This window comes from Panthera onca, chromosome B2 (genome assembly GCF_046562875.1).
Source record: "Panthera onca isolate mPanOnc1 chromosome B2, mPanOnc1 haplotype 2, whole genome shotgun sequence".
Classification (NCBI taxonomy): domain Eukaryota; kingdom Metazoa; phylum Chordata; class Mammalia; order Carnivora; family Felidae; genus Panthera; species Panthera onca.
In genome coordinates, this window is record NC_138343.1 from 66,582,493 (window position 1) to 66,596,818 (window position 14,326).

Sequence of the window (14,326 nt, forward strand, 5' to 3'; positions counted from 1 at the left end):
TCCTTTTTCAAACAAATTCTTCATGACTCTAAACATTAAGGAGAGCTTAAACGGGAAGCAGAGTGTTGTTCCTTATGGTCCCTAAAAATGTGCTTCTCTCCAAGCTCTGTCCGTATGTTTCCCAGAGTGCCCATTTCAGACTTCCTGAGACTGTCCCCTGCTAGACTCTCATGCAGGTGGCAGATTGAGTGGTGGTGTGACCATGTTCCAGTTCCTGGTGCTGCATCTAATGCTCTGAGATCCTGCTTTTCCATTAGACCTCCAGGAATGACCTCATGTCTTATGGCTTGGGTGTTTAGTTCTGTTTGATTTTCCTGTGCTGTCTATTCTCTCAGGCTCCTTACCACCCAATCTGCTTGTTCCTGTTCCTGTATTCTGATAAAGCAGATGGATCCTTCCTTTGTTGTCTTGTTCTTGTGTTCATCTCTATGGAAGTCATACTTTAAAATATTTCATCGTAATAGTCTTTTATGTCTTTGCAATGAAACGATTCAGTTTCATGTTTTCCATTATCTTGTTAATATTATCAAAACTACATTGATGAGAACTGCTAAAATAGTCTCATTTGCTTAGTGTATAAACCCAGTGCTTTTTTTTTCACTAATAAAATTTAATTACTGGTTAAATTGCAGAGAGTTGCCTTTATTTATATGCATCCAGTGGTCTGTACAAATGACAGCCCATTAAAGACAGTTCAAATGTATAGTCAGACACATTTAGAGCAATTTTTCTTTTATCCTAAAATCATGGTGAAGTGTTACTCTTTTGAGAGCTATTTGTTGGACAGCAATGTAGAATAATAATTCTCCTTTTCTCTTTGGCACTGTGTGAAAAAGCATTTTTAACCAAAGATTCCAAACTCTTTTGTTAAATCTTTCTCAGAAGCAATTGTATACGAATATAAGAAAGCCGAAGCTCTGTTTTAATTCAGACCTTAAAAAAGGGAAAAAAAACCCCGACTCCCTCCTCCCCTTCCCCAGTCCTCTTCTTCCAGGTCCTTGGTCCTTAAGAGAACAAATCAGAACACAGTTTAAGAATCACAATTTTAAGCAGCTAAAATGTTCACACAGGCAGCTTCAAAATCGGGAGTATGTTATGTTCCAAAAGAATGTAAATTAATAGTTTTAAACCCAGAATTTAAGATGTTTCTGGTTGGAAAGTAAATTGGTATGGTATTTTGGGAGAGGGGAAGAATTTGGCAGAATAAATAAAAATTATTTTTCTCCTCTAATAAGATTCAGTAATTCCACTCCTACAATTTATTCCTTGGAAATAAATTATCAGAAAAAATGTCCAAAATGTGTATATAAGTATGTTAATCACAGTGTTGCATGTAATAGTGAAATACTGAGAAAAATTTAAATGTTAGACAATAAAGCAATGTTCAATAAAACATGATGCATTTAATAGAGTGAAATACTAAAGAGTTTTTTTTTATCATCTTCATGATATCACTCTAAACTTTTTTATTCTATTGAAGTATAGTTGACACACAATGTTACATTAGTGTGAGGAGTACAGCATAGTAATTTGACAAGTCTTTTTTTTATATGAAATTTATTGTCAGATTGGTTTCCATACAACACCCAGTGCTCATCCCAACAGTTGCCCTCCTCAATGCCCATCACCCACTTTCCCCTCCCTCCCACCCCCCATCAACCCTCAGTTATTCTCAGTATTTAAGAGTCTCTTATGGTTTGCCTCCTTCCCTCTCTGTAACTTTTTTTCCCCTTCCCCTCCCCCATGGTCTTCTGTTAAGTTTCTCAGGATCCACATAAAAGTGAAAACGTATGGTATCTTTCTCTGTATGACTTATTTCACTTAGCATAACACTCTCCAGTTCCATCCATGTTGCTACAAAGGGCCATATATCATTCTTTCTCATTGCCACTTAGTATTCCATTGCATATAGAAACCACAACTTCTTTATCCATTTGTCAGTTGATGGACATTTAGGCTCTTTCCATAATTTGGCTATCATTGAAAGTGCTGCTATGAACACTGGGGGACATGTGCCCCTATGCATCAGTACTCCTGTATCCCTTGGGTAAATTCCTAGCAGTGCTATTGCTGGGTCATAGGGTAGATCTATTTTTAATTTTCTGAGGAACCTCCACACTGTTTTCCAGAGCGGCTGCACCAGTTTACATTCCCACCAACAGTGTAAAAGGGTTCCCGTTTCTCCACATCCTCGCCAGCATCTATAGTCTCCTCATTTGTTCATTTTAGCCACTGTGACTGGCGTGAGGTGATACCTCAGTGTGGTTTTGATTTGTATTTCCCTGATGAGGAGTGATGTTGAACATCTTGTGCCTGTTGGCCATCTGGATGTCTTCTTTAGAGAAGTGTCTATTCATGTCTTCTGCCCGTTTCTTCACTGGATTATTTGTTTTTTGGGCGTGGAGTTTGGTGAGTTCTTTATAGATTTTAGATACTAGCCCTTTATCCGATATGTCATTTGCAAATCTCTTTTCCCATTCTGTCGGTTGCCTTTTAGTTTTGTTGATTGTTTCCTTTGCAATGCAGAAGCTTTTTATGTTGATGAGGTCCCAATAGTTCATTTTTGCTTTTAATTCCCTTGCCTTTGGAGATGGGTCAAGTAAGAAATTGCTGAGGCTGAGGTCAGAGAGGTTTTTTTCCTGCTTTCTCCTCTAGGGCTTTGATGGTTTCCTGCCTCACATTCGGGTTCTCCATCCATTTTGAGTTTATTTTTGTGAATGGTGTAGAAAGTGGTCTAGTTTCATTCTGCATGTTGCTGCCCAGTTCTCCCAGCACCATTTGTTAAAGAGACTGTCTTTTTTCCATTGGATATTCTTTCCTACTTTGTCAAAGATTAGTTGGCCATACTTTTTTGTGTCCAATTCTGGAGTCTCTATTCTATTCCATTGGTCTATGTGTCTGTTTTTGTGCCAATACCATGCTGTCTTGATGATGACAGCTTTGTAGTAGAGGCTAAAGTCTGGGATTGTGATGCCTCCCACTTTGGTCTTCTTCAATATTACTTTGGCTGTTCGGGGTCTTTTGTGGTTGCATACAAATTTTAGTTACTTTTTTTATTTGTGTTTGGCCTGGAACATGTCTATAATATATTAAATAACTACTACTAAATAAATATATTATCTATCTATCTATCTATCTATCTATACACATACACACACACACACATACACACATATAATTTAGAGAAAGAACATGGGCAGAAAAGAGGCACAGATAAAGGGGGGGAGAATCTTAAACTGGCTCCATGCCCAGTGCAGAGCCCGATGGGGGGCTCCAACTCATGACCATGAGATCATGACCATGAGATCATGACCATGAGATCATGACCTTGAGGTCATGACCTGAGCCACAATCAAGAGTCAGATGCTTAACTGACTGAGCCACACAGGCACCCCTTAAGTAACAATATTAAAGACAATATGTTTACTTTATTATCCCATTTTGGAACGTGTGTGTGTGTGTGTGTGTACAAATATAAAATCTGGACAAATGTTCACCAGAATATTAAGTGGTAGAATTAGAGATGATTTTGTAGTTATTTTGTTAGCTGTATATATTTCTTATTTTAAAATAATGAAGGAATTGCTTTCATAGTCATAAAAAAGCAATGGCACTATTTTTGGTCTATTTATTAATAAAAGATTATTACTAGTTCCCATAGTCAGTTATTTCACACAGACAACAGAGAGAGTGTTAATGGTAGAACTTCCTTTTTCCACTGAGTATACACTCTCCCCTTTGCATTCTGGAATTAAACCTTGAATCATTTGAGCTTTTAAACCTGTGTGCACTATAGGACTATAGGTGTGCTGAAGCTACAAGGAACTGGGTGTGTTCTTTTTGGTGACAGCCACTGCAGTGGCCAGGGGACACTTTGCAGGTGCTCAGAAAGGCAGGCAGCCTCCAGTGACAAGGTCATTCAAAAGTCACATGTTCATAAGACAAAGGTTGCTTGTATTAAACATCACCACAAAGTGATACCAATCCTAAATTAAAGTATAAGTTGTTCATTTTTCATTTGGGCTCCTAACTCTTCTTACATGAAGCCAGCAAAGGGCTATTCTGAAGCACAGAATATAGTTCTCACTGGCTTGAAAGATAAAACTCTCCTTAGTCATCTTGAGGCATTACCACAGTCCATATGTATAGTTTATATCTTCCAGCAAATGTCTGTAAGAATTATTTCCCCCCATAAGTATTAGATTATATTTTGCCAAGTTAACTCTTCCCAGCTGCATTTTAAGCTTCTAAGGATTCCTTAGTGCTATAGTGCAACTAGTGAGAGGTAAAACTACCAGAATCAGAAGTAAATGATTAGCTAGGAATGGAACCAACAGGTCAAATTCTCACCCAGACTTTTAGCCAAAGAACTCAAACAGTGTCATCCTTAAATGAGAAGACAGTGTTTTGTGTTCTGCTTAGAAAACTGTACCTAATACTTCTGTCTATATCTGCATCTATGTTCATATCTAAATCAACGTACATACACATGTGTGCATATATGTACACGTGACAAAATTCTGTCAGGTTCAACTATGTCTGACTGTACATAACCCAAAACATCTTGATTAAAAAAAAAAGGTCAACTGTGGTTAACAGTAGCTTCTATGTACACAAATTATCCTGTGGTAGATGTAATCAGGGAAATAAATATGAAATAATGAGGCTATCAAAAGACTTAAAGAGAAGATAAAAGTTCAACATGGAGGTTGGTCCTTGAGGAAGGACCTGAGGCAGAGAAGAGTCTTTGTGAAGAAAATAGTAAATGTGCATCGTTGAAGAGGAGAGGTAAACAATTACAAGTAAAGAAACAGTAGAAGAAAATTAAATCAAAGTGGCTGTGATATGAGGGAGATGATAGGAAAGTTGGTGAGGCTAGAACTCAGAGGTTTGAGATGGAGAGTGAGCCTGGTTGGACACAATGGTTACTTGTATGAACAGTTCTTCATTTTATGGGGATTGCAGGATATTAATTGTCCTTGGCCCCTGGATAATAAAACCCAGTAGCGCTTCCCAGTCATTGTGACAAACAAAAATGCCCACACGTTTCCAAATGTCCTCAATGGAAGATTTATCATCCTACTTTAAGAACCATTGGGCAAGATAATGAGAGCTTCTAAATGCCAGGATAAAATGCCAGGATGCTGTCAGATTTTTATGTGTGAAATAGTTCTGTTTTTATTTTCCTATTTCCTTCCTGTAGGCATCATGTAAAACTATACTCTTCTCTGTAATGTTTACAACATATGCACGTCCATTATTATCTGTGGTTTAATCCAGTTCATAGTTAACTCTGATTCCTCGGGCATCTATTACATGATACCTTAATCTCAGTCTATTGCTATTTATAATTATCTTCATTTACAGCAGGCCTGGGTGAAACTTAGGGGAATTAAGGGGTTTATCAAGCATCTGGAACAATTTTTCAAAAACTTTGGATTTACTAAAATCCAAACATTCTGCCAAGCACCTCTTCTCACCCTTTTTCTCCAAACTTTAAAAACACATATATTTTAGAGATTATCAATTCCATGTGTTTTTAATTCATTTTATTTCCTATAATCAAAATTTAAAAAAGTGATTTGGCATCCAGGATACTCATCGAGACTTTAAAATAAATAAAAATTTAACAGCTTAAAAGTCACATAAACATATTGAAATACCAACAAGATAAAATTTTGATGGAGACTGATTGGGAATGAAATTTGGCAAAATTATTTCCCACACTAATTTATAGTGTTCCATCCAACTTCCAATACACAGCCTGGAGAAAATAAATTGGGTTACTTAATCTAAAAAAACCCCACTGTATCAAATTTTCTACACCAAGACATATATCATCATGGAGAAAATATTAAGAAACCAACTTGAATCAAATGGTCTATTAATTCTTAATATTGGGGATTTTTTTTAAACCATATTAGTAATAACGACATAAGAAACTCTTAGGGAAAACTGGAAAATATGAGGAGCAATAAGAATAATTGTAATTTGAGAAAGAAAATGAATTTAGTCATGAGTTAGCTTAAGGTTGTGATTTAAGTTAATTATTCTTATGATTTGAGAGATTAAAGATTAGCTTGCTGATGTTCCTTGATAAACGCGTGCACGCACACACACGTGTGCGCACACACACACACACACACACACACCCCTACAGAGCTGTATACCTGTTCATATGTTAATGTAAAGTCCACTGTACACTTAGGCTTAGGCTGAGGCAAATGAGTTGAGTGATACAGAATGGTTAAAAGCCCCATTTAAAAAGCTGTGTATTTAAGTAATTGAAGAGAGTTTTCAGAAAGATTACAGAAATGACTTTTGAGAGTTTGAGAATAAGAAATCTGAAGTTATACTAAAGAGTAGAGATGTAGATTATTTGAAAAACTTGGTGAAAAATGTTAAATAGTCATATGGGAATGCAGATGTAAATGAGATAAGCAGTTGTCACTTCACATCAGAAAAGATGTTTAAACTAAGAATGTCCTATGATCTTCCATATCTTTCTTCAGTATTATTTAATGTCTCCAATGGGAATGTTCATGTATTGCTGATAGAAAAGTAAAATATATATTTGAAGATGCATATCAAGAGTCTAACAATGTTCCATCATTTCCATGGGTAAAAGCTGACCCAAGAGAGCAGAATTAGGACAATTTTTGATGCCCTTCATCTTACAGGTGAGCAAGATGGAGAGCTGGACTTAAAGGAAACAGGGAGTTTTCCCTGGTGGGTTAGGCTGATTAAGAGCAGCTACGTTGTCTCCTAAGAGAATCATGGGAAACAGGAAGTAGCAAAGTTGTCCTGAGCCCAGGGATTAGGCTATAACTCTTCCAGCTCTAGCCCTTCTGAGAATGGGAGTACAGAGCCCTATTTCCAGCCCAAGGAAATGCTATGCTTCCAGTGCTTTAGCTCTGTCAACTTTCTGCACTACAATTAGGTTGGATTATATGAGATTGTCATTTTTGTAGGTCACAAATGGTTGGATATTGGCAATTTTATAAGGTTTAATCTAATAGTTCTCAGGACACTGGTTCTAAGAAGGGTAAGTAAAGACAACTTCGGGTTTGTACCTCGTATGTTAGTTTGGGTCTCTCAAGAAGTAGATATCAAAATGGAACTAAACATGAAGGGTTTTATTAAGGAGAAATGCCTATATGAAAGGAGGGAAGTGGGAGGGTCATCAGAATTTGATGCTAGTCTGATCTCAAGTGAAACAGAGAGGGAGAAAAGTTTGGGCACAAATCTCTTCTAATGCTGTATGTCATAAGGAAAGTTTGGCAAAGCTTCAGGGGAGTTCTTGAACCAAAATCAGCCAAAACCGAGTCCTGTGTCTCCCAGAAACAGGTCATTAGCAGGGGACGGCCATTGGGAGGTATAGCCTTGGCACAAATGCAGGGATGGATTTCAGAGTGGGCCACTGGAGCCTCTGCTGATTATACTTCTGTAGGTGGAGGTCCCCAGGTGCATTTTCATGGCCACCCCACCATGAGACTCAGGAAGTGCAGATGACACCCTGATTAGGCCTTGGCCTTGCTCACTACCCCTTCACTTTCTACCCTTATCTTAACTCTATTCCAAGAGCCTTATTCATTACTGCCCCTGAGGCCATGCAAATCTACCTTGACTTTTATGAAAGGAAGATGGGGGAAGGGAAGGGGTCTCCAGTCCTTGCTATTCCAGAAAATCATTGGCCCCTCCTTATTCCTTATTTCCAAGGGTGAGGTTCAGTATAACAAAAATCTGCAAAACTAGTAGAGGTTATATGCATTGCATGATCTTTTGAATGCCTGCACAGATTATCTGGATGCTTTGTTTCCTCTATGAAGGGGAATGCTTTCATAGGGCTCCCAGTTACAAAGCTAGTAGTCTATTATAAGAAATCCTACAACAATAATAAAATCAACACATACTAAATGTGCAAATAAAATCTTATGTGATAAAATATTCTTTATAAATAGCATTTAATTTTCATTATTGAAATATGAAATTTGCAAGCAAAATTAATAAACAGTATATAGGTAGGCTAGAGTGTTGTAAATACAAGAAGATTCACTTTAGAGCTGAGTTTTTACTGGGAGAGGTAAAATAGAAAATTGAACAATTATTGATATAAATCAAACAGAAGCTTGTTTTGACTGTGGCTTAGTTTTATGTTGAGGGCAAATAGTGTGTGTGGATTGGGAGAAAAGAGGTTAACTAAATTAGACTCTCCCTACTGTAGACCACATCTTTTGAGGGGACTTTTAATCATGATCTTAAAAAGCACATGTAAATTAAACTTGGTGCAAAAAGACCACCCCAAAACAAACAAAACCAAAAAAACCCCAAAACCTCAAAACACATGTTGAAAGGAAGGGTGAAAACAGAACTTGAATTCTTTTTCTTGAGGAGCAGACTCAAACCATTCAGGCGATCTGGCAAACATGCCCTTGCACGTTCCTTACACAAGACGCAGTTCTTCCATTCACTCCTGGACTCCTGTCTGTTGGCCACCCCTTCTCCCTGAAGACAGCTTATGGCACTGGATTGCATCAGCAAGGCTTGATGGATGATCAGGGACATCACCAGGGAGGGAGTACTCTGCCTTTGGCTTGGTTTAGAGTCAGATGTGAAGGAAACAAGAGCAGTAACTTTGGAAACTATGCTGGAAGACACTAAAATTTATTTTTAATCTCTGAAAGTTCCAAAGAAGGAATAAAACCTGCAAATATGACGATGAGATGATTGCACTAATTTGTAAGGTAATTTATCAGAGCACGGGAACTGGGAGTTCAGCTCTGCATGCATGGGAGGCACCTAGGAAGGACTGCCTTTTAACTTCCTCATTTGGGAGTTCTTAAATAGACCTCAGACTCTGATTTTACAAGTGCAACCAGACAGGCAAAGAAAGTAGTGTTCTTTATCCTCTGTTTTGTGATCCCTCTAGATTTTGATGTGATGTTGGAACAAAACCTCCTTAAACAGGAGGTTAAACAGAAATGAAAATGACTTAACACACAGCATATAAGTTTAATTAAGAATGGTAAAATCTAACAGCATCACATAAACTTAAATCAACGCTTTTTCTTTTTTAATTTTAATGTTTATTTATTTTTGAGAGACAAAGAAACAGCATGAGCCAGGGAGGGGCAGAGAGAGGGAGACACAGAATCTGAATCAGGCTCCAGGCTCCAGAGCACGATGGGGGGCTTGAACCCCTGAACAGTGAGATCATGACCTGAGCCAAAGCCTGATGCCTAACTGATTGAGCCACCCAGGTACTCCTTAAGTCAACATGTTTTGAAAGGATGTGTTGCTTTTTCCCCCATCTGCCACCCATTAATAAAGCTGCATTTGGAGCTGTGAGTTGCAAAGAAAGAGATTTTTGCAAAGATGATTGTGGGATTTTTTTGATTCTTATGTTATCTTGTCACTGAGTTATACTTGTGTCTACTGGCTTTGCTGACTGCATCTTGGGGCCAACGTCTATTTATTTTTAAGGAATTTTCAGTAGATGGTGCAAAGACCATATATACTCCAATAATGCTATGCTCTTGTCCAAAGTGAATATGATCCCGAACAATCAAATTTATTCTTACATAATTAAAGTCAAGAAGGGCATTTCAAAATGATTTTGACAATTAAAATAAGTTGGTGATAATATGGCATATGTAAAACCCTGTATAATATTGGATACAAAATTACATTATTTATAGATCCTGGTACTTACTGATTTGTAGTTCATATGGAAGATAAGACGTGTATTAAAATAACTAGATTAGAAAATATAAAATGATAAGTATTGCAAAAATATTGTGGATGGTTTAGGAAATTCAGAGGACATGAAAGTTGCTTGCATGTATGTGTGATGAAAGTGAGGATCTCATTAGAGATAGGATAAAGGATTCAAGGCAAAAGAAAACATGAACAAACTGTAATGTTGGATACTCAAAGTATGTATCACAATGAGTAAGCAATTCAGTTGGGCTGGAGTAAAGGAGTCATTAAGAATAGCATGGGGGATGGCTAACAGACACGTGAAAAAATGCTCAGCATCACTCATCATCAGGGAAATACAAACCAAAACCACAATGAGATACCTCACACCTGTCAGAATAGCTGAAATTAACTCAGGAAACAAATGTTGGCAATGATGTGGAGAAAGGGGAACACTTTTGCGCTGTTGGTGGGAATGCCAACTGGTGTAGCTACTCTGGAAAACATATTGGAGATTGCTAAAAAAATTAAAAATAGAAATACTATACGACTCAGCTATTGCATTACTAGGTATTTATCCAAAGGATACAAAAATACTGACTCGAAGGGGCACATGCACTCCAGTGTTTATAGCAGTGTTATCAACAATAGCCAAATTATGGAAAGAGCCCAGATGACTATCAACTGATGAATGGGTAAAGAAGATGTGGTATATATATATATATATATATATATACGCAGTGGGATATTACTCAGTGTTCAAAAAGAATGAAATCTTAACCATTTGCAACAACATGGATTGAACTAGAGTGTATTATGTTAAGCGAATTAAGTCAGTCAGAGAAAGACAAATATATGATTTCACTCATATATGGAATTTAAGAAACAAAACACATGAACATAGGGGAAGGAAAGCAAAAGTAAGATAAAAACAGAGAGGGAGTCAAACCTTAAAAGACTCTTAGATACAGAGAACAAACTGAGGGTTGCTGGTGGGGTGTTGGGTGGGGGGATGAGCTAAATGGGTGATGAGCAATAAGGACAACACTTGTTGGGATGAGCACTGGGTGTTATATGTAAGCAATGAACCACTAAATCCTATTCCTGAAATCATTTTACACTATATGTTAACTAACTTGGATTTAAATTAAAAAAAAATAAATGAAGCAACATGGATAAACTGCATTACAAGTGAAATAGCTGTATATTCATTGTATGATTCCATGTAGATGATCTGAGAAATTTTAAACTATAGGGAAAAAATGAGATCAGTAGTTGTCAAAGGCTGGAAACGGGTGAAGAGAATTGACTGTAAAGACAGTAGGGAATTACTTAAAGTAATGGAATTGTTCTCTATCTTAATTGTGATAGAGGTTCCATTACTATAACTATATGCTCTATTTTGTCAAAACTCATAGAATGGCACAGAAGAGTGAATTTTACTATATGTAAATTACACATCAATAAACTTTGTTTTAAAAATTAAAAAAAACATAAAAGAGACTAGCATGTGGGAAATAATGTTGGAGAAATAGGATATGGGCCATATCAGAGAGGTCTGAGAATGCTAGGGAAAAGAGATTGGTCTAGGTAATGAGCTAGGTAAGTAGCTCAATGAGAATGGTGACTAGGAAGAATATACTGTAAAATGGATTAGGATTGGGAAGATTTTGAGGGCAGGATGTCCATATGAGGCCTTACCAATATCATGGATGATAGGTAATAAGGAGTAAATTAAGACAGAGGAAATACTAACAAAGATGAGAGACTTATTTACAAAGATACCACAGAAGTAGAATTTGTAGAATTCATCTAAGACTTGAGTATGGATGATAAGAAAAGAAAGAATGAGAGATGATGCCAAAATTGTAAATCTTGGTGCCTGGGAAGATGGCACACATAGTAGAGATGGAGAAGTCAAGGGGAGGAGCTGGTTGGATGGAGAAGGAGGCAGATATACTGAGTGGGAAGTGCAGATGGGACATGTGGAGAGTTTTAGGAAGCCTCTGGACAAACAGAACTGAAATTTAGAAGAGAGAGCATGACTTGCATTTCAGATTTGGAGACCACCTTCATAGAAGTATTAGCTGAAGACAGGGGATTGAATAAATTGTCCAAGACAGAGACAGTTCTAGAAAGAGGTGAAAATGGAATGAAATTTGGATCATAAGAACCTACATTGCAGGAGCTGAAGAAAGAAAGAAGAGAGAAATCTTCTTTCTCTCTTTCAGCAGAGTTGTGGGAAGAGACCCAGAAAACTGTTTCTCACTGGAGGCCAAAGGAAAAGTAGCCAAGAAAAAGGTGATCAACAGATGACAATGGGAAAATGGGGAAAAGACTATGGAATTGTGATGTTTTTCCATTTGGATTTCAAATCCTCTGGATTTTTTTATCTGAATGATTATTGTGTGTTGCGGGGGTGTTTGGATCATTCTTAGTGTATATTATGCATTCCCTAACCTAGGCAGCTTGCTTTAAAATTTGCCCAAAAAGGCACAATTTAAAAGGTAGTGTGTTGGGGCATCTGGGTGGCTCAGTTAGTTAAGCGTCCAACTTCAGCTCAGGTCGTGATCTCACGGTCCATGAGTTCAAGCCCTGTGTCGGGCTCTGTGCTGTCAGTTCAGAGCCTGGAGCCTGCTTCAGATTCTGTCTCCCTCTCTCTCTGCCCCTCTCCCACTCACTCTCTGTCTGTCTCTATCAAAAAAATGAATCTACTCCTGAAATCATTGCTTCACTGATTCAAATCATGCTCATTTGGATGTAAATTAAAAAAAAAAAACATAAAGTTAAAAAAATTTTAAAAAAGGTAGTGTGTAAAGCATAAAGTTCTTTACTAATAACTATATGCTAATAAGTTCTTTACCATAATAAGTTCTTTATATGCATCATATTAATTTAATCTTTTTAATGAAGTATGTAATTTCATTCTGCCATTTGACAGATGAGCATGGAGAGATTAAATAATTTCTCTAAAGTCACAACTGGTAAATGAACAAACCTCTCTATCTCCTGGTCCTTACTCTTAACCACTAGTGTATATTACTTACCTACTTTCATGTACTTTCACACACAAATGAAAAAAATTTGTATTTGTGACATTGGTAGCTAGGGCATTTTTATCAAGGTGCTTTGGAATAGAAGGTAAAATTTATTCCTTGATAATGATAATGCTTCCTTGATAATAGTTTCTTATAAATGTATCTTCTTTTTTGGCCTCCCAATTTTTTTTCATCCATATCATATGAGCCAAATGTTTAGGTCATGATTGAGAAGTTTTAGACACATTGTATTTTTATAATATCAAGATCTAGAAATAGCCAAGAGAGATTGGATATAATATGAAATATAGGATATTAAAAGAAAAAGAAAAGCAATTTACTACCTTGGTCCTTCAGAAATGGGACATCAAGTTCCCATTCACCATTTACCAAGTCCAGAAATATGTCACTTTAAGATCACATAACAGGACAGAAACATCCTTACTAAGTTCCAAATATCCAGGAAAACAGCAAATCTGTATGGCTGTAAAGAACTTTAGAGTGAAGTAGGAGGCATAATAAGAGCAATAAGATATTTTTATTTTTATTTATTTTTTTTATTTTAGAGAGTGTGAGCAGGGGAGAGGGGCAGAGGGGAGAGAAAGAGAGAATCTTAAGTATGTTCCATGCTCAGCGGGACGTGGGGCTTAATCCCACGACCCTGGGGATCATGACATGAGCGGAAATCAAGAGATGGACGCTCAACTGACTGAGCCACCCAGATGCCCCAAGAGCAATAAGATATTTTAGGAAAACCACATTTTGATTGAATCACTGGTCATAACTCACTAAATGACTAGAGAGTTATTTGAATCTTATGATGATTTTCCATTAGAAAAATCTGCTTTCCTATCTGCAACAGTGAACTTGACCATTCTGCCTGTTGAATTGGTTGGTTATTTGGGTGAAAATTCACATCTGTCTAGAAATAGATTATGCAGAATAAGAGTTATTTTGGCTTCTTATTACCCGCCCCCCCCCCCCCCCCATGTGGTTTTGCCTTTTCTTACTTTAGTGCTCTTAGTATTTCCATTAGAGGACAAAAGCAAGAAGGAAATCTGGGAAGACTGGAGAGCAGTCTTGTTTTGGTCATCATCAAGTAGAGGGATTTAAAAACATGGCATCTCTTTCTTCGTTTTCATCACTGATCAAGAATTGGGTTTTCTAATGCTTTGACAGTGTTCACCTGTACTGAGTAGCCAATGTAGTTGACATCAACTACAATTCAGATTTATAGAATGTGATATTTCATTGATAAAAATTATATTTCTTTGTTGCTTTGAGGAAAGGATAACAGGCTCATCCATTTGACATGTTTGGGAAAGATGGAGATGGGTGATGTAACTTTATTCCTGGTGTTCACTGACAGAACATTTATTGAGTGACTGCCATTTGCCTGGCACTATAAATGCAAGGACATGGCCTCTGCCTTGAGTAGCTTTGTCCTCAGATGTCTTGATCTTATGTATATTCTCAAATATATAATTCTGTGTGTTTAAGATAATATCTTACATTAACCAAACTTCTTTTTATTTTGTGTTCTGTGCATTTGGTCTCAAAGCTGTGTTTAGAGAGAAGACCTTCATGCA